The sequence below is a fragment of the Pleurodeles waltl genome, chromosome 4_1, assembly GCF_031143425.1.
Source record: "Pleurodeles waltl isolate 20211129_DDA chromosome 4_1, aPleWal1.hap1.20221129, whole genome shotgun sequence".
Lineage (NCBI taxonomy): Eukaryota > Metazoa > Chordata > Amphibia > Caudata > Salamandridae > Pleurodeles > Pleurodeles waltl.
Genome location: NC_090442.1, coordinates 416,374,288 through 416,399,185, shown reverse-complemented (window position 1 = coordinate 416,399,185; position 24,898 = coordinate 416,374,288). Strand labels below are relative to the sequence as shown.

Here is a 24,898-nt window from a genome sequence, read left to right as displayed (position 1 = left end):
TTAGTTTGGTTTCACAAGCACAGACATTAACAGACTGGTCTGTCCAAGTGCGTACTTCATTCTTTTCATTCTTTTCTTCCACATAGAAGGAATGAGGACTCACGAACTATGTTGGATGTGGAGACTTACTCTGATTTTAAGAACGTGTGAGTATGTGGGTTCTATTACACTTCCCAGGAGTGGAATGCATTATGCTTAAAACTGTCATAACAACTGGATACATTGCAAGACGAAAAAAAGGATGATTTTCGCAGGATGCTTTGTCTTTATGGATGTATTTTCAAACTATTTAAAATGAAACCACTGCCTTGGTTAGTCCACAGGTTCTATGACTTACGAGAAATGGGTTGAAGTGGTTAAGTACCAATTTGTTACTGACAATCTGAACACCGAGGTTTTAACTCTTCCTTGTCACTGTCCTTCCTTTCTCCCAAAGTTTAACCATGCTCATCAACTTGGTGACTATTGCCTGGTTACTACACAGGGTCTTCTCCGCAAAATGATAATTTATGAAGCACAGAGAAGGAATGTCTGAAGTTTAAATATGATAAGTTTCAGGACAACCATTGTTGCCTCTGTACTGTGTCTACTGTCCTCCATTTTAATGACTGATGGTGACAATAGGAACTCAGTGTAAGTTCCATAGCTGCCAGTATACAGAGGTAAAATGACAAAATCAGTTATATATTCAGCTAGGTTGGAAGCTGAAGAACAGTAGCAGAGATTAATTCATCAGAGCAAGAAATTGATTCTTGTTAATTAAAGTTTGTCCAACAGCTCCACTTTCAGTTGTCCAGTTTTACTGTTCACATCATTTACCGTGTATAGATAGCTAAAGCAATAACAAGCTACTTAATATCATGTTATCAACAGGTTCGTGATAGAAAAAAAAAAGTCAAATTAAGAAAAAATTCCTTTTGCACCACAGTATGCTAACCATTTACTGACATTAGCACACAACAATTTTCCTGCTGAGTAAAAGCAGACAGATTGTTTTGTGTTGTTGGATGGGTACATGTTAGAGCTAAATGTGTGCAGATCCTGAATACAAGAGTTTAGTAGACGGCATAAACGGGACATGAAATGTGTGTACAGCTGCCCACCCAAGAAACTCATTAGTTTAAGTTGACCACTTGAGAAAATTCCGTCTGTTTAACTAGGAATAGGTCGCATGTCACATTAGAGCGCTAATTGGAACGACTAAAGTGCGCCCAAGCTTCTTAGAGGATTTCGGAGGCTGGTATTCAAGATTTTATGGTGCGACACTCACACTGCCCTCCGTCTCTCAAAATACTTCATCCTCTGCAAGTATATAATTACGGTTTACTGCATCTTAACTGAAATGCATAATGGCAGTGGTCCACACCCCACTTGGAAGGCGTGCGGGCGGCGCAGAGGGAGGAAAAGGATCTGTGATCGCTTACAGAGCGCCTTTATTTGTAATTACCAAATCCCAAGGTAAGCACGCCCTTCGCGTTTATGTTACACTGCAGTCTTTGTGTGAAAATATCCTAGTTCACTTCTCACAAGAAAAATGTGAAACAGCCGTAACCTCTGTGGTTGAAATATTTTTTAATCTAGGAAAATCCTGAAAGCTCCGAAATCGCGACTTATTTGCGGTTTGGAGTCCCTAGTTATCTCCGAGACTGATGGATTGTGGGACGCCAAGTTTAAATATAATTTCTATCGAAGAAATCCGACTGTAAAGTTCGTAAACAAACAGGAGGCGTTCCAGCAACAGGTGTGCGGCGGCCAGGAAAGCACTTGGTCACTATGCGTGACATTCCGTTGACCCAAGCAACGGTCAGATCACTAATCTGTCAAAAAATAGGGTAGTAATTAGTGACAACCTAATAGAATGTGAAACTATTACCGAATGTGATTGGTGGATGTAACCCGAATACAACACATTTAAAACTTGTGTGGATTTCATTCTCAAATATCTAAAATTATTCAGGAGGAAAGGGTGTCAGAACTTATGATCTGAATCAATCAACTGCTGAAACTGATACTGGTAATGAATATTCTGGTTGCCCTGGTTTACCATTTATCTGGCAAATCAATTTGGTCATAAACGATTTGCATACATATTTGATAGAACGTTGCCTGTGTGCATATTACACATTTAGGCTTTCATTGCGAGTTGTGCTCATTGGTAATTCTGCAGATTTTCAGTGGAACTACCACCCCACACGATTACACGTTCTACCATATGAGGAATTACACACAATAATATCACCTGTGCCATCGCTAACGTTTTCCATCTGTTAGTGGCAGGAAGAAATTGTTGTCAAAAAGGCCAGCAATTTGGGAAAACGTGGTAAATGGACAAGTAATTCCGAGACTCGACTGTTGTGGGTCTCAATGTTGTGATAGCCCGTAAATGGGTCTCAATACCATTCATGGGCTTACCACACCATTTTACTTTCCAACTTTCAATAGGCCCTTAATAAACTGAAAAAAATATTTCAAGCACAATAAACATGGTGACAAGGCAATTGGCAAATACGTAAAGTGTAACGTTCATTGGAGAAAAAAGTAGCAGCATTTTGACGCACTCAGAAAGCATAAGCAGGGCCCATCAGAAAGTAACATTTGCAGCAGTACATCAGAAGAGGAGGTAATGGACATACAGTACGTTTTCAACATTTTCAAAAAGTGCAGAAAACTGAACAGTGTGGTAACATAATGCAAAATAAACTAATAAGCAAGACGAGGTATAGAAATTATGAACAGCCAACATTAGGCTGAAAAGAAAAGGACAATCAGTGCCAAATCAAACTCAGAGTACCAGAACAAACAGAATTAGAGATACACGTCCTACACAATCCCGGAGGAAGGTTGCCAAAATAATAAACAGCAAAACAGCAATTGACAAAAAACTGAAATATAGGGCTTGTCAGAGCCTAAGGGCCTATAATGTAATAATATTTTATGGGAAGGTAATTTGCCTGACTGATGGCATCGTGCTCTTTATGAATGGACTGCTGTAAAGATGCTCTTTGGGCGAGTTCTCTACATATTTGTGCATCTGAGTACCCCCTGTATTAAGTCATGGCTTGCAGGGATAATGGGCTACAATGTAGACAATAGCACAGCCATACTTTTGACCTCCACATGTGGAGTGCAGTTTCAAGCTCGGCGACTTGTTTCCTTTGGCCTTTCCTTGGTGGCTGCTGACCAACAAACATCAACCAATTTACATACAAAAGGCTAGCAGAGAAGCTAACAAATGTAACAGCTTCAGCAACCTTAGACAAAGGTGAAACGCAGCTATATACGGGATGAAATTTGGTCCACAAGTGAACAGGTTATGTGTTTTGAAGATTAGAAACAGCTAGACTCAACACACTAGTTATGCTTCAGATGGGTGAATTCCATATAACAAGCTAGTCCTCACAGAATGACGGTCTGGAAAAGGAAGCCAAGGTACAGTGTTGCATTCAAATTATGGTCCATAAACGAGACATGGAAGTCTTTACTTCTTTCCATGCTCCTTTCACATGTATAGTAAATGGGTGTATCAATAAAATAGCCCATGAAAGTGGCTCGTTCAAGGGTATGCATAATTTAAACAACTTCCTAGAGTGGTTTAAAAATAAATCCTATTTTACTAGACACAAAGGTGCGCAATGATTGTACTTCCCAAAATAAAACTTAAATGAGTATTTTTGGGACCCCAGTCCAAATAGACGGATCAATTAGTCCCAGCCACAGAATATAACTATCAACTGCAAACACCATGCAAGTACTTGCAGACATGAAAGAAACACTGATTTTAAATCTTGGAGTAACTTGGAGAGCGAGAGAGACCAATAGGATAAAATGATGTAAAACCCATTAAGCTGATCACACAAAGTTACCCTATCTGAAAAGAAGAGAATTTCTCACTTCCAAGTGAATAAGCGTACAGTATACAGAAAGGGTGTACAGCTCTCACATGACAACAACAGATTGGTTGGCTATTAGTATTACAATTATAACGTGCAGCCGAGCATGACTTGAATCCCTCCTAGGCCACATCTATGACCCAGGCATATAAGGACCACATGGTTTCAGTTCTTATGATGAAAATATTTGTAATACTAGGACGTGATTAGGGATCCTAAACGTACATTGTGGTTTTAGGGAAACAGGCAGTAAGAGGTCAGAAGGGTCTGCAAATACAAAGCTGCGATGAGCTGAAAACTAACAGAAAAAGTATCTAAGATGTGAGAATGCTCAAAGCGTGTAATGTGGAGGGGCTTCAATGAGATAATGGATGTTACTTGAGAGATGGTTTATTATTTTTAACATCCAGTAGAATTTTCCACACTTGCCGCAATGCACAGTTGAGGCCAAATCTTCTCACAATGTTTACCTGTTCTTGTTGTTGCATTTCCCGTTGCAGAAAGTGGAATCTTTAACTGAATTTACCATAGAAAGATGACTGCAACATTTACTCTAACAGCTTCCTTGGCACCTACATTTCTAGGCGCTTTATTATCCTCGTTCCATGTTGGTAGCATTTTTAAAGGACAATCGCTGTTGATGCTTAGACTTCTTAAGACATAACCTTCTTGCTGACTGTTTGCTTTTGTGCACTGTATCCATTTCATTGGTACTATACCTTCTTAACCCAACTGTTTGACGGTATAACGTGTGTCTATAACTACCTACATCAACAGCTTTACCTCCCGTCCCTCCCTCGCCTTCCTTTAAACCAATGAGGCTTCCTGCCTCCCACTAGACCCTCCCCTTCCCTTTTAAACCCCCCCCCACCACTACCCCCTCCTGTTCTTTTTGTCTAGCCCATGCTAGACTTTCCCTTTTCACTTACCTTCACGGCGGGGCCTGGAGGTCATCGTTGGATGCACTCCTCGGGAAGCGGAGCTCCGCGAGGTGTGCTTCGGCCGGGCACGTCTTTTCTGTGCAGGCGGGGCTGCTCGTAAGACGCGTCCTGGGAGGCGGCTGACGGGGTCAGCCGGCTCTTGGTGGCTGGGGCGTTCAGTTCCGGTTTTTCTTCGCCGCGGAGGGATGCCGAAGAGTGTTTTTGGGTTTCTGTGCGGGTAAGACGGGCGTTCTGCCCGCATTTTGACTGATATTCTTAATTTTATCCTTTATTTGGATTGGTTCTGGGATATGGTTCCTGGGCCCTGTATATTTTATCTGTGGATGAGATCGTGCCTACAGATTCAGTTGATGGCCGGAATCCAGGTGCTAGAGCTCAGTGGCGAGGTCAAGTACCTTTGGTGCGGCAGGTTACCTGTGTACAGTGGTACGACTCCCGCCTACACCCTTAAAATGTCTTATGAGGATTGTTTCTTCTTCCTCCTCAAAGGAGGGAGGTGCTGATGGCAATGCCACTCCTGGGAGCCCCCAGATTCAGGGTGGTGGTGCTGTGCCCATCATGTCCAGGGAGGAGGTGCAGGAGGCTGTTTCCAGAGCTCTTCATGCGGGGATGGCCTGGCCTAGTGGGGCTTGGGCTACCCATTCTCCTGTAATTGCAGGGAAGTCCTCTTCTGAGAGTGTGGGAGGGGATGCTCCATCTACGTCCTCTGGGGGGTGATTTTGGCTCCTGGAAGGTGATGTAGGTTGTGATGGCACATGTACGGGACAATTTGGGGTTTCCTGTGTTTAGTCCCGCCAACGCTGGCTCTCACTTATTTCCACGATATCAGACGCTGTCTGAATTTTCCATGCCTTTTCGGGGACCTGTGAAGGATATGGTGTTTTGGGAGTGGGGATGTGGATATGGCTCAGGTTCCACGGTTCATTCAGATACGTTCTTTACTTTAGGGTAAGGAAGTATGGCCTCCCTCGGTCCTCCTGGTTTCACGTTTGGCTCCCCTGATTGGCAGAACAGCTGTCAATCCGGAGGATTGTGTGCCTGCTGATGCCACGGCCCGTAGGGTGGACTCAGGGCTTAAGAGGGCTTTTGCGGCTGAGACTCTGGCTCTGAGGGCAGGTATTTCTTCTGCTTATGCGGCCCAGTCGTTGGTGCAGGACTTGGATGACCTGGCAGTGGCTGTTCAGGATGGGGCAGAGTGTTCGGAGCTCCTGGCTGGTATGGGACAGCGGCCTGGTTGTTGGCGGATGTGTCTTCAGATGTGGTCCGTACTTCGGCTCTGGCTTCTGGGGCTTTGATTGGGGCTCGTAGGTCCCTCTGGTTGCGTTCCTGATAGGCTGATCCAGGGGAGAAGGCGGCCTTGTTGAGACTGCCGTTTGAAGGCCGTAACCTATTTGGTGGGCATTTGCCGTCCATGCTTTCCAAGGCATTTAAGGAGAGGAAGCATGCCTTACCTTATGAAGGGGGTTCTTCTTCGGGTAATGGGTGGAAGAATCATTCCAGATCTTCTCCTACTAGGGATGCTCAATCCTTTTCATTCCGGAAACGACGTTTTCTGCCGCGTTTTTCGCCTAAGGAGTCTGCTCCTGCGACCCGGGGTGGTTTCAAGTAGGGGTCCTGACAATCACTGTGGGCCTGGCAGAGGGCCGGTTGGGGGAAGACTGTGTCACTTTCTGTCAGCTTGGGAGGACAGTGTAGACGATCATTGGGTAATAGACATTGTGACCGATGGTTATGTCATAGATTTTGTTGTGGTTCCTCCAGATTCAGGGGTACGTCCCACACCTCTGCCTTCAGGGGTGTCACGGAGAGGAGCATTGTTGAACGGAGTGCGAGACTTACTGGTCAAAGGGGCCATTTCCCGCGTTCCGCTTGGCGAACGGGGTCAGGGCACTTATTCGGTCTTGTTTCTTGTACTGCAAGTTTCAGGGGGATATCGGCCTGTGCTCAATCTAAAGGAGGTGAATACCTGGATCGGGACAGTGCATTTCCGCATGCTGTCCATTCAGACTATTTTTCCTTTGGTCAGACGTGGGGACTTTCTGGTGTCACTGGATCTGCAGGATGCTTACCTACACGTGCCTGTGGCAAGATCCTCTCAAAAGTTCCTGAGGTTTGCTGTGGATCGGGTGCACTGTCCATTTTGTGTTCTGCCGTTCGGCCGCAAGACTTCTCCTCAGATTTTTTTCGACGGTACTGGCCCCCCTGGTGGCTTTGCTACATTCGGAAGGGGTGTTTACTCATCCATATCTGGTCGACATTTGCTCCATTCTACCTCGCAGGCCCTATTTCGGAAGCAGGTTGCCCAAGTTCTGGAGTCCGGCAGAACCACGGTTTTTTTTTTAATCAACGGGGGGCTATCGGTTTAGTTCCATCCCAGGATCTGAGTTTTCTGGGGTCTCAGTTTCGGACTCTTCTTGGCTTGGTGGCAGTGTCAGTGAAGAAGTTTGTGGTGCTCCGGTCCATGGTGTGGATGGTTGTGGTACAGACGGCCCTCCGTGCTTTTCTATGATTGCGGCTGCGAGGTCATTTGGTGGTTCTGCGGTGCTTGTTCGGGCAACGTAGTGGCCAGGGCTTATGTCATACTTCAAGGGGGGTCCTGGTCTAGGGCTTTGTTCGGTCTGGCCTGGAAGATTTTTGTGTGGGCTCAGGAGTGGGTTTCTGCTCTCAGGGCTGCATACGTTTGGGCATTGTGTTACTTCCTCTCAACTTTTCTCCATCCAGAGTTCGCTGTTTCTTCATCGGGTTCGGCTCTGGGGTCTTCCAGTGCTGGATGTGTTCGCGTCCGAGAAAAACGCGTAGCTCGGTCACTTCGGCTCCCGGTTTTCGGTGTCCCCAAGCCTGGGAGGTGGACGGGATGTCGTGTCCTTGGCCGAGGGGCCTTTTGTATGCGTTCCCGCCGTTTCAGCTACTCAGGCCTTTGCTGTTAGGGGTGCGGCTTCTGGGGGCCAGGGTTGTCCGGATGGCTCCCCATTGGCCTAGGGCGAATTGGTTCCCATTGCTGCGGCCATTCAGTCGGATATGGCCTCTTCCTCTGTGTCCGTCTCCCCTGGAGTTTCCCGGCCTCTCGTTGAGGTCTTAGGGGAGGTTACACTTGACGGCCTGGGAATGGCCCGCCGAGGTTTGACGGGTCTGGGGGTGCCTGTGGCTTTAAGTTCTACTTTACTGGGTTCCAGGCGGCGTTCCACTTTACTTCCTTAGGGTAGGCCGTGGAAGGTTTTTTTTTCTTCTTGATGCTTGAGGCATGTATTGGATCCTACCGGCACGTCTCTCTTTGATGTGATGCAGGTCTTGCAGGACGGTGCACAGTTGTGGTTGTCTGGGGTGTGTCTGCTGGTACAGTGGGCGGCTATTCAGGCATTTTGAGGTCCGTGGCGCAGCCTTCCGGTTAAGGGTCGTTTGTTGCCGGGATTTTTTCAGGGGCTTCTTCATTTGTTTCCTCGCCCTGTACGTTCTTTTCCTTCAGGGGATCTTTCTTTGGTATTGGAGGTTTTAACGGATTAACCTTTTGAACCTCTGGGGGACTGTGTTTACGTCTTCTTTCCTTAAGGACGTTCTTTTTGGTGGCCATTGCTTCGGCTCGCCGTTTAGTTGTATTGGGGCCTTGGCCTGTTCCTTTCCTTTTTGGGAAGTTTTTCCGGATCGGGTGGTTCTGGTTCCGGTACCTTCTTTTATCCCGAAAGTTGATTCTTCTTTTCATGCTCGCCAGGAGGTCATCCTTCCTTCCTTTTGTCCGAATCCCGCTTTGGTGGAGGTGGTTCGTTTGCATTTGTTGGATGTACGCAGGGCTTTGTTGGAGTGCCTGAGGGTGGTGGCTCCTTTCCGTAAGGGTGATTCGCTTTTTGTAAATTTTGGGCCGGCCCGTAGCGGAGATGCCTTCCACGGCTTCTGTGAGTCGGGGGGTGAGATCATTGATTCTGTTAGTTTTTTTCCTTGATAGGGGTTGTTCCTCATCAAGGGGTTTGGGGTCGTTCTACCAGGGGTATGGCGGCTTGGGTGGCAGAGTCTCAGGGGATTTCAGTGGTGGTAATTTGCAGGGCCGCCACTTGGGCCTCGCCTTTGACGTTCGTTCGGCATTCTGGCCGGTCGGACTTGGGTAGTTTGGAGTCGGTATTGGTTCACCGGGTCTTATCCTCTATGAAGTCTTAGGGGTGGGGTTTTGGTGGCCTTTGTGCATGATATTGAACTTCTTGCAACTCAGTGTCCGTCTCCTGTGTGCTTCTTGCTAGGTCTCATTGGTTTAAAGGAAGGCGAGGGAGGGACGGGAGGTAATGCGTCCATTTTCTTGCGATAATGGCATTACTCCTAGTCCTACTCCCTCGCCTTCCTTTCCGTTCCCTCCCGCCCTCCCGGTACGGACTGTCTGAGTTGCTGCTTGGGCTTGGTTTTTGTACAGGAGGGGGTAGGGGTGGGGGGGGGGGGGGGGGTTTAAAAGGGAAGGGGAGGGTCTAGTGGGAGGCAGGAAGCCTCATTGGTTTAAAGGAAGGCGAGGGAGTAGGACTAGGAGTAATGCCATTATCGCAAGAAAATGGACGCATTATTTTGTGTGCCAATATGGCATTAACAACCATTTTAGATAGTGTTAAATACCACTACCTCTCATGTGTCAGGTTGGAGCAAAGGTGGTGTGGAGAAAAAATTATAAGAATGTGTAGAATGCATTATAACAGTTAATTCAGACAATCGAAGACCAGATATCATATTGCCACTTAATATTACAAAGAACATTAATACTGTGTGATACTGTAATGTAAGATAAGAATGTGCTCTTTGAATGCGGCCAGGGTGAGAGAGTACAGAGCTGTTTCTCCTGAAAGTAAGTCGCCCACAAAATGCTGGTGAAAGCCAAAGGTGGAAACTCAACTCGTATCACACCCTTCCATCTATCAGAAAGTTAGCTTGCTAATGTTTATTAAGAAAACCAAAACGCGGTTTATATAAACAATAAACATCCTAGGAGACAAGAGCCTCGGCTACTACAGCTCTGCTCCTGTACACCCCTATATCGCGCTGTTCGTATTCTCCCTAAATGGTGTCGTTTCAATGTTTTTTATAGCTCGGTTTGCTCAGCTCCTGGATTTCCCTAAATGGCACTATTGCTGTGCTCATGACGCTGCTTTTACGTGGCCTTGCTGCCGAATCACCCCTAACTGCACTCTTCTTAACACCCTCTAATCTCCAATGTGCTGCTTCCAGACCTCTTATGTCATGATAGAAACATATATTTCCCTTGACCACTAGCTGGTGTCCTGCTTCCCAAAGTCCCCATGTAGTTCTGCTCGTAGGTGTCTCCCTTCTGTGCTGCAATCACGTTTCTCTACAGCCGTGCCCCTCCCGGGTGGCCCCACCAAGGCTTTCCTCCTAGCACTACCCATCCTCCAACGTTGTTCTCGGGACGCCCGCCCCCTGATATCCCGCGCCCAAGAGCCTCAGTGTGCTGGCTCTTCTCTCAGACAACCGCCCACACAGTCTCGGCCCTTAGCCCCTTGCTCCGCGGCCCCCGAATCCAAGGTCTACCTCCCCATCGCCTGAGTCCAGCATTCTCCCCTAAATCTGACCTGCGTCCATGTCTATCACGCCTATTTCCCAGTCTCCGTCCCTAATGCCCTGCTCCAAGCCACTCCCAAACTACTTGCCCCCCGCCGACCCCCTCAACAAATTGCCAAACTTCATGGTCCAAAAGGAGTCAAAAACACGTACTGTTTTGGGGCTTCCACTAGGCTCCGCGTTAACCGTCCTTCATTTCCTGGTAGATTAATTGTACACTTTGCTCAGCTATGCAACAGGTCTTGTATTCACCACAGGTCTCCCAGTATTGCCGTTTTAGCCCACACACTCTAACTAACAAGTAGCGATATTATCAAATTAACTTCTCCCCTATTGCCCATCTCCAGTATTTGCCCTGTACCTGCTCTGCTCACAGCCCCACCCATTGCACTCCTCCAAAGTTGCCCCCACTCTACTGCCATGCCCTCTAGCCCTCAACATTACTGCTTCTAGAATGTCTCTCCCCTGATGCCCTGCACCACTCACATTCGTTAGGCTTCTGTCCCGCTCTCCAGTCTCACCCCGCAGCCTGTCTCACAGGTATCCCCGCTACAGCTCTCACTCGTCCCCTCTGACTGCGCTATTTCCACGCGTACTTCACCCGCACAGAATCTCCTCTCTTCTTGTGTGGCAACTCCCCAGTAACAGGTATGTTACACCCCAACACGGGCCTTACCTCCTGTCCCCAACAGGAGACTTCAAACGCCCGACTTCTTTCTGCTTTACTTCTGACTCTAAGCAATTTACATAAGCCAAGGTGAGAAATCCTGAAAACTGGATTTACGTTGATTGACAAGCAGCGGGACGATACTTGGGCTGCCTCCTGGTTGTGCTTTCCAGTGAGCCCTGCTATTGGTTTAAGAAAAGGACCCGCCCGTAAAATGACAGCCCGCCTATCCCAAAAGAAGACGCCCGCGCCGCTGCTCCGGAAGGCGTGTCCCAGCCGCGCTCGAGCCGGCGCTCCTGGTCGAGTCCTTGAGCTCTGGCTCGCGATACCTGTGCTGAAGAGGGCAGGTGATCCCGATACCTCCAAGATTCGGACACCTAAGGTTATGGCAATTGTCGAGGTGTAGGTCTCTTTTCAGCGCGAGGTGGGGTCATCATGGCTCAGTAGAAGGTGGCGATTGAATGTACCTCTCACCGCAACCCGGGAGGGTTCAGGTGGCGTGGTGATGGCGTGAGGGGTGTGGGTACGGGCACAACAGAGGAGATGGGCATGACAGGAACCCTGAAGTTGACACGGACAATAAGACTGTTGCAGACCTAATCCTAGAGGATGCTAGAGGCTTTGATTGCCTTTACAACCAAGAGAGTACCAATACTTCTGTCTGAAATGTCTAATGTGGCCTGGGAATCGTTTGTTCCTGATGCTAACAGGCGCCTAACCACGTATGTTATCAGTCTTTTAAATGGACAAGCACTCAGTACCCGCGCTTCTTTCTTTTGAAAAACAGAGTACGTGCACTCTCAGCACTGCTGCAATACATTTATTTAATGTATATATATGTATATGTTCATAATCTTTATTCAGCTAAACCAACAGCAAGCCATAAAAGCACATAAACAATAAAATACATCAGTAACCATAAGACAATAAATCAATAAGACTCATAAAATATTTAAGGTCATAAAATATATAAATTATCGTGCTGCATTCTGTCACCATTTGTAAAAATACAATGGATACTTTAAACAAGTTTTTAGAGTGCAATAAGTCTTTTTCTAACATGAATGGCTTTTAAGATATAATGTGCCACCCTATAGCACACATTCGGGGAGTCTAAGGCTAACAGGAATTCCCTTGCATCCTGGTGTGTTCTTAAATTAAGAAAGATAGCCAAACCTACTTGCATCCAAGGAGAAAGACAAGTAAAAGCCAACAGTGGTTTTAGTAGATTCAATTACCTTCCCATCGTCCGCCTTATATTGCATAAATGTGTCCTTAATACATTTTTTAGATAGTGACAGCACGTCCTCTGGTTTGGGTTTTATAGATCTATTAAAAACAGATTTAAAAGAGGAATCAATAAAAGCTAGCCATGGTACACACATGGCATTATCCAATTTCATACTGTCTAATATGAGTTCTTTTGTAAAAACAGAGGCTTCCTTAGACCATATGCTGTGCCATAAAAGCAAAGGTCTCACCTGTAGCACATCTTCCAAATATTGTATACCCATTTCTTGATGTGTAATTCCGTTAGATGCTGAGGTGGGCAAACATAGCATACGTTTTAGAAAACAGTTCTCTAGTTGTAGGGGAGCACTTTTAGTGTATCCCCCCATCCCCGCACCATATGCTACAGTAGAAACAACTATAGCCCTGTAAATGTTCAACATAGTGCCTATGGGACGACTCCCTAGTTTACTGGCAAATCTAAATTTAGCTCCTGAATTTCTTCTTAGCTTGTTCCTACCTGAGCAAACCAGCTGATCCCACTGCCCATTGCTGGAGAACAATACCCCCGGATAGCTAAAGCAAGTGACAGTCCTAATTTCCATGTTCTGAATGTAGAAACTCCTACATTTCTTTACTTTCTTGCCACATGCCATAGTAAATGTTTTAGATTTGTTAATTATCATACCCCTTGATGGCATGAACTGTTCATATCCGCACATTAACTTCTGGCACCCCACGGGTGTTCTGGAGATCAGGACAACATCATCTGCATAAAGTAGGGCAGGCACAGGGTGTCCAGCCCCATATGAGGGATCAGCCTGTAGTCCCTGCAAATGTTTATCTACCCCATTAATAGATAGGGAGAACAATAACGGGGCAAGGACGCAACCTTGACAAATACCTCTTCCTATCTTGAAAGAGGTGGTGCATTCTCCCAGTTGGCCGAAGTGAACTTTGGATGTCATATCTCTATATACGAGAGCCTAAAAAGTGATGATATACCCATGTCTTATAATGTAGGCCATGGGAGGGCATGTTGCACTAGATCGAAGGCGCTTCTAAGGTCTGCAAAACATAGATATAGAGCATCTTTTCTGGCCTTGGTGTACTACACTATAATTACGTCTAGGTTAACACATTGCTCTATGGTACCTAATCCTTTCCTAAAACCAAACCGTACAGGGGACAGGATGTTATTTTCCAGGACCCAATCATTTAATCTTACCAGAATGATTCTACTAAATGTTTTCAGGAAAGAATCCAACAATGATATTGGGCGATAATTTTTAGGGTCGGCCTTATCTCCCTTCTTATATATTGGTATAATAATGGAGGTGTACCAAGACAACAGGATATCCCCAGATATGGTTACCACAAGAAAGTATGGGGTTCACCATTAATGTAGGGCTCAGTACACGGGAACTATCCGTGGGCTCATGGACCTCGTTGGGTTCAGAGACTGTGTGGTGTGGGTGCTGTAACAGGAGTGTGGGCGGGGTGGGAGGAAGGGGATTACCTTTACGGACTAGGTGGTCTCACACACTATATAGTGTCATGCTTCATCATTTGACCACCTAGCCACCAGCAGTTACCATCATTAAAGTGTAGACTCCACACAGGCAACTGTTTAGGTGCTTTTATATCCCCCAAGCTTAGCTGGATCCCATTATTTCCAGATAAAATTTATTTTTGCACTCCCTCCCGTTCCTTTAACAGGTGAGGTTGAGTCCGCCCAGGTGGCACTGTCCTCCCTGGGTGGGGCTAGGTGGTCAAATGATGAAGCATGACACTATATAGTGTGTGAGACCACCAGCGAGTGTCTGTATCCTGGCTGTCCAGGTTGCAAGTGTCTATAGAATACACCTAGTGGGAGCAGTTCTGGGGTGTCTCTAGCTTAGGGGCAAAAAGAGGTCATGGACAGGATATCTCTCACCAGCCGAGGATTTTAAAAATTGATAATTACACAATCACCCCCACGGTCTTTCCCTAGGGGGCCCACCCACCAGGGCCCCATGCTACTCTCCGAGTTAGAATTATCTGGTGGGCATAGTCCATTGAGAATAAATTGTTCTGCACTAGCCAATGCATAACCTTATTCTTCAGGTCCCCCTGTTGCTCACTCTGGTCAGGCCGTAGAGGGGGAACATTGGCCATAATAATGACATAAGGGCAACACTCTGGAGATAGATAAACAGTAGGCAGTTCTTCTCTGATATGTAGGCGGGCAGACCTGATCTTCTGGGGGTTCAGGGTGAATCGTTCAGATGCTTCGGGATTTTGTATAGGTCGTAAGCCATCTGGAACGCAACCCAATGGTCTCTTCTTAGTGACTATATGCCACCCACTAGGTTGGGCTATATTTTGGGCCTCCTATACTTGCCCTTGTATAGGGGCCCTATATCCAATGCTCAATGCAGTACCTGGCAGATCTATTGTGTCTGTGCCCTGTGATATATGTGTAGAACCTGTCTCGTTATGGGTAGTATTCTGTGCCACAGGAATCTGGAGGTAGGAGGACACCATTGGCAGAGGGAGCTTCTGGCAAATTGCCAGTATTTTTTCCAACACCCCCTCCAATTTGTCCAATTTATCATTAATAGGCCTAAGCAAGTTATCAAGGAAAGATGTGAAATCTTTCCAATCTGTAGATACCATATTTACACAGAACATAATAGAGCCCAGGTTACTATCAGCCCCCCTTCTACACCGTTTTTTCCTTTTTACAATGGGTGACTGGCTTGCTGGTGTAGGGTTTATGCTGGATGGGGTCCTAGGCTCCATCTGGGCATCCCCGTTCCTCATGACCGTTGTATCTGTTGTGAGATGAATATCGGTTGCATATTCAGGGGGTACGAGGGTACTCTCTAATCCATCTCCCAATCCTGCTGCTCCCAAGGAATAATGCCATTCGGCAAGGTCAATTTCCTTTGAGATGACCCCTACCGCTCGAACTAGAAAGGAGTCAATCGTGGTACGGCAAGGTTCCATAGCTGCCTTCTGTTCCCACCCCTTACTTTTACCCATAGTTAGGATTTTGTGTTACCACCGCCTGGGATAGGCAACTTCTATCTGGGGGGCCAATGGGGCCGGAGCTCCCCAGATTGCAGGCCTTTTCTTATTGAAGTTATCAAAACTTCCAGATAAGTGACTGAAGAGATGTCAAAAAGCCAATAAATTTATAAGAATAAAATGCATAAAAGAGAAAAGGTCACAAAACCAAGCCACCAGCAGTTACCATCATTAAAGTGTAGACTCCACACAGGCAACTGTTTAGGTGCTTTTATATCCCCCAAGCTTAGCTGGATCCCATTATTTCCAGATAAAATTTATTTTTGCACTCCCTCCCGTTCCTTTAACAGGTGAGGTTGAGTCCGCCCAGGTGGCACTGTCCTCCCTGGGTGGGGCTAGGTGGTCAAATGATGAAGCATGACACTATATAGTGTGTGAGACCACCTAGTCCGTAAAGGTAATCCCCTTCCTCCCACCCCGCCCACACTCCTGTTACAGCACCCACACCACGCAGTCTCTGAACCCAACGAGGTCCATGAGCCCACGGATAGTTCCCGTGTACTGAGCCCTACATTAATGGTTAACCCCATACTTTCTTGTGGTAGCTAGTCTTTCAGAGAGGGAGCTAGTATGGGATGTTTCCCACTTAATATATATTTCTTATCTCCCTCACAACTCTCTGGTAGTGTGAATATATCCCCAGATATGGTCAAATTGAATAGTCTGGTCAGAATTGGTACCCAAAAATTGGTGTTATGTTTAAAGACGTCCACTGGTACCCCATCAGGTCCTGAGGCCTTACCCTCAGCGCTGGTTAGAATGGCAGAATTATCTGTGGATAATTGGGTGGCCCTAACTTGCTCTGGCGAATTAAATCTACTGCCCCTGTCCCTTCCTCGAAGGCTTCTGAATAATGGGCCACCCATGTTGCACAAGCTACACTAGATCCCAAATCTGGTGGCGCCCATTCTGAGACGAAGGGGGCATTAATTGTTTCCCAAAACAATTTAACGTTGTAAGTTTCCATCGCCAGGGATAGTTTAGACCATGCTTCTTCCCTTAGTTCTTTCATCCTTTGCTCCTGTGCCGCCTTATATTCTTCTCAGAGTGACCTAATTAGTATCGAGTCTCTGGTGTTGTCTGAAAGGCTAATTTAAGATTCTTCCTGGCTTTTATGCAGGCATGGTTGAACCACCCCTTATTATTCTTAGGCCGCCAATGTTGAGGGTTATGGGTCAGGAGCCCCTGTATTTAAACAGCAATTATACTAAAACACCTTATTAGCATTGGTGATTCGATATCGTCCTGTAAGCAATAACCAGTTTCTTGCGGGCAGCCACGTATGACATTCCGCAGAAAGTCAACAGGCTCGATATCTTCCACCAATTTACGTCTCACCCCAATGGTTCTATGTACCTCAACCTGATTAGGGGTAGTATAAAAACACATAACTTGGCCCCCCAAAAAAGGTTGGGAGAATAATCGAATCATGATCACTAAGTAGGGTCATCTCCGTATAGGGTGTGTCACAGCCATTTAGTGCAAAGGATGACACAATATTATGGTCTATAACCGAGGATGATTTGGGACGCCTATGAGTTGGAATTATCTTGCCATTATCTACGTGCTTACATTCCATAAGCGTTAAATCAAATGTGGACAACATCAAATCAAGGGGCTCCTCATACTCATTGTGGCAAAAATGGTCAAACCCTGCCCCATCAGGGGTGGTAAGCCCACAGGACCGAGAAAGGGTGTGGAGGCAAGGCTGGATATTAAAATCTGCAGCCCAGAATATAATGGTATTGAAGCAGTTAGGGCGTAAAAACTTGTTTAAACTTTGGTCCAGGGTGTGAACAACCCTACAGCGAGTAGCGTCAAAAACATTGTTATAATAATTAATTATGACCACATCAGCCATATTCTTATACTTAAGCCATAGCAATCGGAAGTATGCGAACTCCATATAAGTCTTTTTTTACCACTACAGGGAGTTTATTAGAGATAAGCACCAGGAGCCCCACCTTTGCCCTCCCAGATTGTGATGGTGTAGCTGGCAGGAGGTGTGAGGTAAATCCATGCACATAGACAGGTGAAGCGTACCAGGTTTCTTGGATGCAAACCACTCTAACTTGCTAATAATTCAGCCCCACTCTTCTGTCTCAATTTTACTACGTAGACCTTGGACATTCCATGTTGCAAAATAGTGGCACCCATTAGTGTTGTCGACAAGCACCTAAATTTGTTGATCTTCCATTCCGAGGGTGGCTGCTTTTTGAGCTACTTCTGTCGGTTCCACATCCCCATTGTGGATTGTATCTCCAGCGTCCATACCATCTGTGGCCTGTTGTACTAAGAATGACGTGTTGGGGCTCAGGACCATCTTACGTTTGACAGTTCCCTCTGTCCAAAACCTCATTGTCTTACTGTCTACAGAACCCTTGTATGGCAGTCAATCATTATCTGCCAGTGAACTTAATGCCTGGTATTTATTACTTAGAGGTAACGGGGAGGTAGAATGTAAATTATCAATATATTCGGAGCCTGGGTGTGCCAAGGTAATCCATCGCTGCATATGGAGCGAGTGTCTGTATCCTGGCTGTCCAGGTTGCAAGTGTCTATAGAATACACCTAGTGGGAGCAGTTCTGGGGTGTCTCTAGCTTAGGGGCAAAAAGAGGTCATGGACAGGATATCTCTCACCAGCCGAGGATTTTAAAAATTGATAATTACACAATCACCCCCACGGTCTTTCCCTAGGGGGCCCACCCACCAGGGCCCCATGCTACTCTCCGAGTTAGAATTATCTGGTGGGCATAGTCCATTGAGAATAAATTGTTCTGCACTAGCCAATGCATAACCTTATTCTTCAGGTCCCTCTGTTGCTCACTCTGGTCAGGCCGTAGAGGGGGAACATTGGCCATAATAATGACATAAGGGCAACACTCTGGAGATAGATAAACAGTAGGCAGTTCTTCTCTGATATGTAGGCGGGCAGACCTGATCTTCTGGGGGTTCAGGGTGAATCGTTCAGATGCTTCGGGATTTTGTATAGGTCGTAAGCCATCTGGAACGCAACCCAATGGTCTCTTCTTAGTGACTATATGCCACCCACTAGGTTGGGCTATATTTTGGGCCTCCTATACTTGCCCTTGTATAGGGGCCCTATATCCAATGCTCAATGCAGTACCTGGCAGATCTATTGTGTCTGTGCCCTGTGATATATGTGTAGAACCTGTCTCGTTATGGGTAGTATTCTGTGCCACAGGAATCTGGAGGTAGGAGGACACCATTGGCAGAGGGAGCTTCTGGCAAATTGCCAGTATTTTTTCCAACACCCCCTCCAATTTGTCCAATTTATCATTAATAGGCTTAAGCAAGTTATCAAGGAAAGATGTGAAATCTTTCCAATCTGTAGATACCATATTTACACAGAACATAATAGAGCCCAGGTTACTATCAGCCCCCCTTCTACACCGTTTTTTCCTTTTTACAATGGGTGACTGGCTTGCTGGTGTAGGGTTTATGCTGGATGGGGTCCTAGGCTCCATCTGGGCATCCCCGTTCCTCATGACCGTTGTATCTGTTGTGAGATGAATATCGGTTGCATATTCAGGGGGTACGAGGGTACTCTCTAATCCATCTCCCAATCCTGCTGCTCCCAAGGAATAATGCCATTCGGCAAGGTCAATTTCCTTTGAGATGACCCCTACCGCTCGAACTAAAAAGGAGTCAATCGTGGTACTGCAAGGTTCCATAGCTGCCTTCTGTTCCCACCCCTTACTTTTACCCATAGTTAGGATTTTGTGTTACCACCGCCTGGGATAGGCAACTTCTATCTGGGGGGCCAATGGGGCCGGAGCTCCCCAGATTGCAGGCCTTTTCTTATTGAAGTTATCAAAACTTCCAGATAAGTGACTGAAGAGATGTCAAAAAGCCAATAAATTTATAAGAATAAAATGCATAAAAGAGAAAAGGTCACAAAACCAAGAGTGCAGCTCCAGCCCAGCCTCTATCAGCCACTGATGGGCGCAGACTGGCCCGCTCTTGGCCTGGTCTTCGCCCCGGCACGTGCCCGGGCGTGTCCCATGCAGCAGAAGCACGAGTCTCAGTTGAAGCGTCTTGGGCACAGCAGAACATCGTGGGCGGCTTCCTCCCTCTGGTCTCCTGGGAGGTGTGGTTCAGGCCAACCTTCTGCCCCCGGGTCAATGAGCAGAGTGATGTGCGCAACGCAATTGCAAGCCTCAATTAAAGCGCCTTGGGAGCAGCAGAGTGTCGAGGGCGACCTCCTCCCTCTGGACTCCTGGGAGGTGTGATTCAGCCCAGCCTTCCGGCCCATGTCAATGAGCAGAGTGATGCGTGCAGCGGAAGCGCAAGTCTCAATTAAGGTGCCTTGGGCACGGCAGAGCGTCGTGGGTGGCCTCCTCCCTCTGGTCTCCTGGGAGATGTTGTTCAGCCCAGCCTTCCGCCCGTGTCAATGAGCAGTGTTTATATATATATATATATATATATATGAGTGTTGGAAATGGCCCTTTTTGCAGGATTATGCCCAAACGTTTTGCCTTCTTCCTCCTTTTTTTCTGATTTGTTTTTGCTGCTTTATTGTCTCTGCACACTTTACCACTGCTGATCAGTGCTAAAGTGCAAGTGCTCCCCATGTAAATTGTATTGGTGATTGGTTTATTCATGATTGGCATATTTGATTTTCTAGTAAATCCTTAGTAAAGTGCACTAGAGGTGCCCAGGGCCTGTAAATCAAATGCTACTAGTGGGCCTGCAGCACTGATTGTGCCACCCACATAAGTAGCCCTGTGAACATGTCTCAGACCTGCCACTGCAGTGTCTGTGTGTGCAGTTTTAAACTGCCAAATCGACCTGGCAAGTGTACCCACCCCTCTGGCCACTGCCCCCACTTTTGGTGGCAAGGCTGGAGGAAATAATGAGACAAACAAGGAGGAGTCACCCACCAGTGAGGACAGCCCCTAAGGTGTCCTGAGCTGAGGTGACCCCTGCCTTTAGAAATCCACCATCTTGAGTTTGGAGGATTCCCCCAATAGAATTAGGGATGTGTCCCCCTCCCCTCAGGGAGGAGGCACAAAGAGGGTGTAGCCACCCTCCAGGACAGTAGCCATTGGCTACTGCCCTCCTGACCTAAACACCCCCCTAAATATAGTATTTAGGGGCACCAAGAGGGTGTAGCCACCCTCCAGGACAGTAGCCATTGGCTACTGCCCTCCTGACCTAAACACCCCCCTAAATGTAGTATTTAGGGGCACCCCAGAACCCAGGAAATCAGATTCCTGCAACCTGAAACAAGAAGAAGGACTGCTGACCTGAAAGCTCTGCAGAGACGACAACTGCTTTGGCCCCAGCCCTACCGGCCTGTCTCCTGACTCGAAGGTAACTGCAACAGCGATGCATCCGACAGGTACCAGTGACCTCTGAAGCCTCAGAGGACTGCCGTGAACCAAAGGACCAAGAAACTCCAGTGAACAGCGGCTCTGTTCAACAACAGCAACAACGTTGCAACTTTTAAAGACCTCACTCTTCCCGCCGGAAGCGTGAGACTTCACACTCTGCACCCGATGCCACCGGCTCAAGCTCCAGAGAACCAACCCTACAGGGAGGACTCCCAGGTGACTGCGACCTTGTGAGTAACCTGAGACGGCCCCCCTGGTCCCCCACAGCGACGCATGCAGAGACAATCCAGAGGCTCCCCCTGACTGTGACTGCCTGTAACAAGGAAACCGACGCCTGGACCAAGCACTGCACCCGCAGCCCCCAGGACTAGAGGGAACTGAACCTCAGTGCAGGAGTGACCCTCTGCCTAGCCCAGTCGGTGGCTGGCCCAAGAAGCCCCCCCTGTGCCCTGCCTGCACCGCTAGAGTGACCCCGGGTCCCTCCATTGATTCTAATACAAAACCCGACACCTGCTTTGCACACTGCACCCGGCCGCCCCTGTGCCGCTGAGGGTGTGTTTTGTGTGCCTACTTGTGTCCCCCCAGTGCTCTACAAACCCCCCCTGGTCTGCCCTCCGAAGACGCAGGTACTTACCTGTTGGCAGACTGGAACCGGAGCACCCTGTTCTCCATAGGTGCCTATGTGTTTTGGGCTCCTCTTTGACCTCTGCACCTGACCAGCCCCCTGCTGCTGGTGTGGTAACTTTGGGGTTGCCTTGAGCCCCCAACGGTGGGCTGCCTATGCCCAGGAACTTGAACTTGTAAGTGCTTTACTTACCTGACAAACTAAACATTACTTACCTCCCCCAGGAACTGTTGATTTTTTAACTGTGTCCACTTTTAAAATAGCTTATTGCCATTTTAAATAAAACTGTGTATGTTACTGCTCTAATTCAAAGTTCCTTACTTACCTTTGTGGAGTACCTTGCATTTTATGTATTTACTTCAAATCTTGAACTTGTGGTTCTAAAAATAAATTAAGAAAATATATTTTTCTATATAAAAACTATTGGCCTGGAGTTAAGTCATTGAGTGTGTGTTCCTCATTTATTGCCAGTGTGTGTACAACAAATGCTTAACACTACCCTCTGATAAGCCTACTGCTTGACCACACTACCACAAAATAGAGCATTAGAATTATCTAATTTTGCCACTATCGTACCTCTAAGGGGAACCCTTGGACTCTGTGCACACTATCTCTTACTTTGAGATAGTATATACAGAGCCAACTTCCTACATATACTTTATTTAATAACGTTTGGAGGATAAGGGCAATTTCACGTAGAAACCATGATGCTAAGGGCGGTCATTTTAGTTTTAAATTTCAATCGAATGAGTCATTTGATACTGTCATGTCTACAGAAGTATAATTTTAATTAGGTCTACCATTTTGACAGAGATTTGTACACCTGCATAAATAGTTGCTATTGTAAGTGTCCACAAGTATACTTGATGGGACAGTGATTCAAAACTTTATGTGATAGTAACTATTATATCATCAGTACTATGGCTCATAGTAATATTATAAATCAACCAACATTATTTTTAAACAATCCTGGAAAACCAACAATGAAATGGAAAAACTGGCACAGAGCATTTGAAAACTACCTAGTGGTTATTGATGAGAAAAAGTATGAACCCGAACGGAAAAAAGAAGCATTGATGTTTGGCCTGCTAGGCAATGCTAGTCAGGAGATTTTCGATAATTTACTCAAATCTGAAGCACCTCCTGGTCAGTTCATACATTTTAGCGAATATGAAGAGGCAGTTAAATGAATGAAAAAACAATTCACAGAAGAACCTAATGTTATGGTTGAACAACATAGTTTTTTTAAAAGGAAGCAAATGGAAGATGAAAATATCGAAGAATATATTGCTTCTTTGAGAGTCTTAGCATCCTCATGCGAATTCAATGAAATGACAGCTATTTATATTCAAGAGCAATTTGTGTTTCAATGTTACTCAAAAAAGATTCAAGAAAGATTACTTGCGTGTAGAAATCCTACATTACAGGAAGTCATCGACATAGCTAAAGGAATTGAAAGATCAATGCTTTCTACTAAAGCTTTAATGTCTGATGGCCTGTCTAAAACACATGTATACATGCTACAAGATGACAGTTAAATTCATGGACAAAGGCAAAGATAACAGGTTTGGTGGGAGGAAAGCTGTACAATGTTATAGATGTGGATCTAAAACACATCTGGGTAATAATGCTAAATGCCCAGCAGTAGAAAAAAAGTGTGCCAAGTGTAAAAAACAAGGTGATTTTGCTGTTGTATGTATAAGTATAAAAGGGGTCTGTAACATAAGAGTCAATTCTGGAATTGGATGAGGAGATGTGTGCACATATATTTTTAACCATTGATGATTTCTGTAGCAAAAGTGTGATGAACAGATTTAAAGCCCCACTTGGAGTTGTCAGCATTGGTGGCAAAGAGTTGAAAGTTATGGCAGATTCAGGGTCTCCCATTACTATTTTAGATCAAGGCGTTTTCCACAGTCTTTGGAAAGATATAGAATTGTCAAAGAGTGATGTGAATCCAAAAGCGTTTGGAGAGTTCGATATTAACATGATAGGGTATTTCTGTAACACTCTTGAATTTAAAGATCATAGTATCTATACTAAAATCCATGTAGCTGAAAAATGGTAGGAATATTGTAGATTGGCAAGATTTAGCCAAATTGGGAATAATTTTGAAACCGTGTTCACCAAATCCTATAGACCTAGGAGAGATACTCTGTTCAAAAGTTAGTAGTGTTGATGACATTGGTATGGATTTAACACTAGAACAGGTTTTGGCAAACAGTCAGAAAGTGTTTGCAAATCATATTGGATGTGTGAAAGGTTTTGAACTTGTAATTAAATTAAAAGAAAAAGCTACTTCAGTGGTACATAAAGTTCGTCCTGTTCCTCTTTCGGTTAGAGGGGAATTGAAGGAACTTTTAAGAAAGTTGTGTGATGAAGGTGTAATTGAACATACGGATTCTTCAGAGTGGTTATCAGCTATTGTTGTCACACAAAAAAAATGGTGATATAAGGTTGTGTGCTGACGTGAGGTCTTTGAACAAAAATATTGTGGTGGACTGTCATCCTTTACCCAGAATTCATGAGATTTTGGCAGCCGCTAATGGATCAAAATATTTTTCTTTAATAGATCTTAAGTCAGCGTACCACCAAGTCAAACTGTCTGATTCTTCTAAGGATTATACCACATTTGTAACACCTTTTGGGGCATACAGATATGTGCGACTACCTTTTGGACTTGCATCAGCTGCAAGTGTATTTAAAAAACTGATGGACATTTTGTTTAAAGACATGGATGACATTCAGAAGTTTCAGGATGATATTTTGATACATGCGGAAACAATTACTGAACACAATGCAATTTTGAACAAAGTGTTGGGAATTTTAAAGGAAAAGGGGATAACAGCAAGTCAAAATGTAAATTCTTACGTACAGAAATTGAATATTTAGGGCACACTTTATCATCGAAAGGAATAAAACCAAAGGAAGATCTGCTGAAAGCAATTCATGAGGCACCCAATCCTGAGGACAAGGACACCCTTAAATCTTTGGATTGAGCAAATATTAGTCTAGATTTATCATGGATTATGCTAATTTGGTTGAACCTCTTAGGAAAGTGTTGAGGAAGAAGGTGAAATTTGAATGGAAATCTGAACAAGAATCTGCATTTAAAAACATAATTAAAGGCACCAGCGTTATGATACTAAAGGAAGATATAGAATTACGGTAGACTCTAGTGCTATGGGGATAGGTGCTGTATTTTCTCAAATTGTGTCAGGAAAGGAGCATACAATAGCATTCATTTCTAGAATGCTTCGGAACTCTGAATGTTTTTATAGCACTATTAAAAGGGAGACTTAAGCTTGTGTATGGGCTGTGGAAAAATTGAAAACATATCTTTGGGGCAATGAGTTCAAAATTGTAACTGATCATAAACCACTTGTGTACATGATGGATGGAAGGGGTAATACTAAAGCATCATCTAGGCTAATCAGGCTGTTATCAAAATTGCAAGAGTACAATTTTGTAATCAAACGTATATCAGGGGGTTTGAACAAACGTGCGGATTGTTTATCCAGGTTACCTTTGAAAGATGGTGATGAAGTGAAATACTGGATAAAGAATGTAT

General features: G+C 45.5%; 1 protein-coding gene across 1 annotated transcript in view; it reads right to left on the bottom strand.

Moving 5' to 3' along the window:
* The window catches only part of PROSER2 (proline and serine rich 2), a 184,711-nt gene extending 173,525 nt beyond the window's left edge, over positions 1-11,186 (bottom strand). Inside the window, exon 1 of the mRNA XM_069228652.1 lies at positions 11,052-11,186. The gene's annotated coding sequence lies outside the window, so the exon portion shown is untranslated. The remainder of the gene's footprint in view (positions 1-11,051) is intronic.
* Between the last annotated feature and the right edge of the window lie 13,712 nt (positions 11,187-24,898).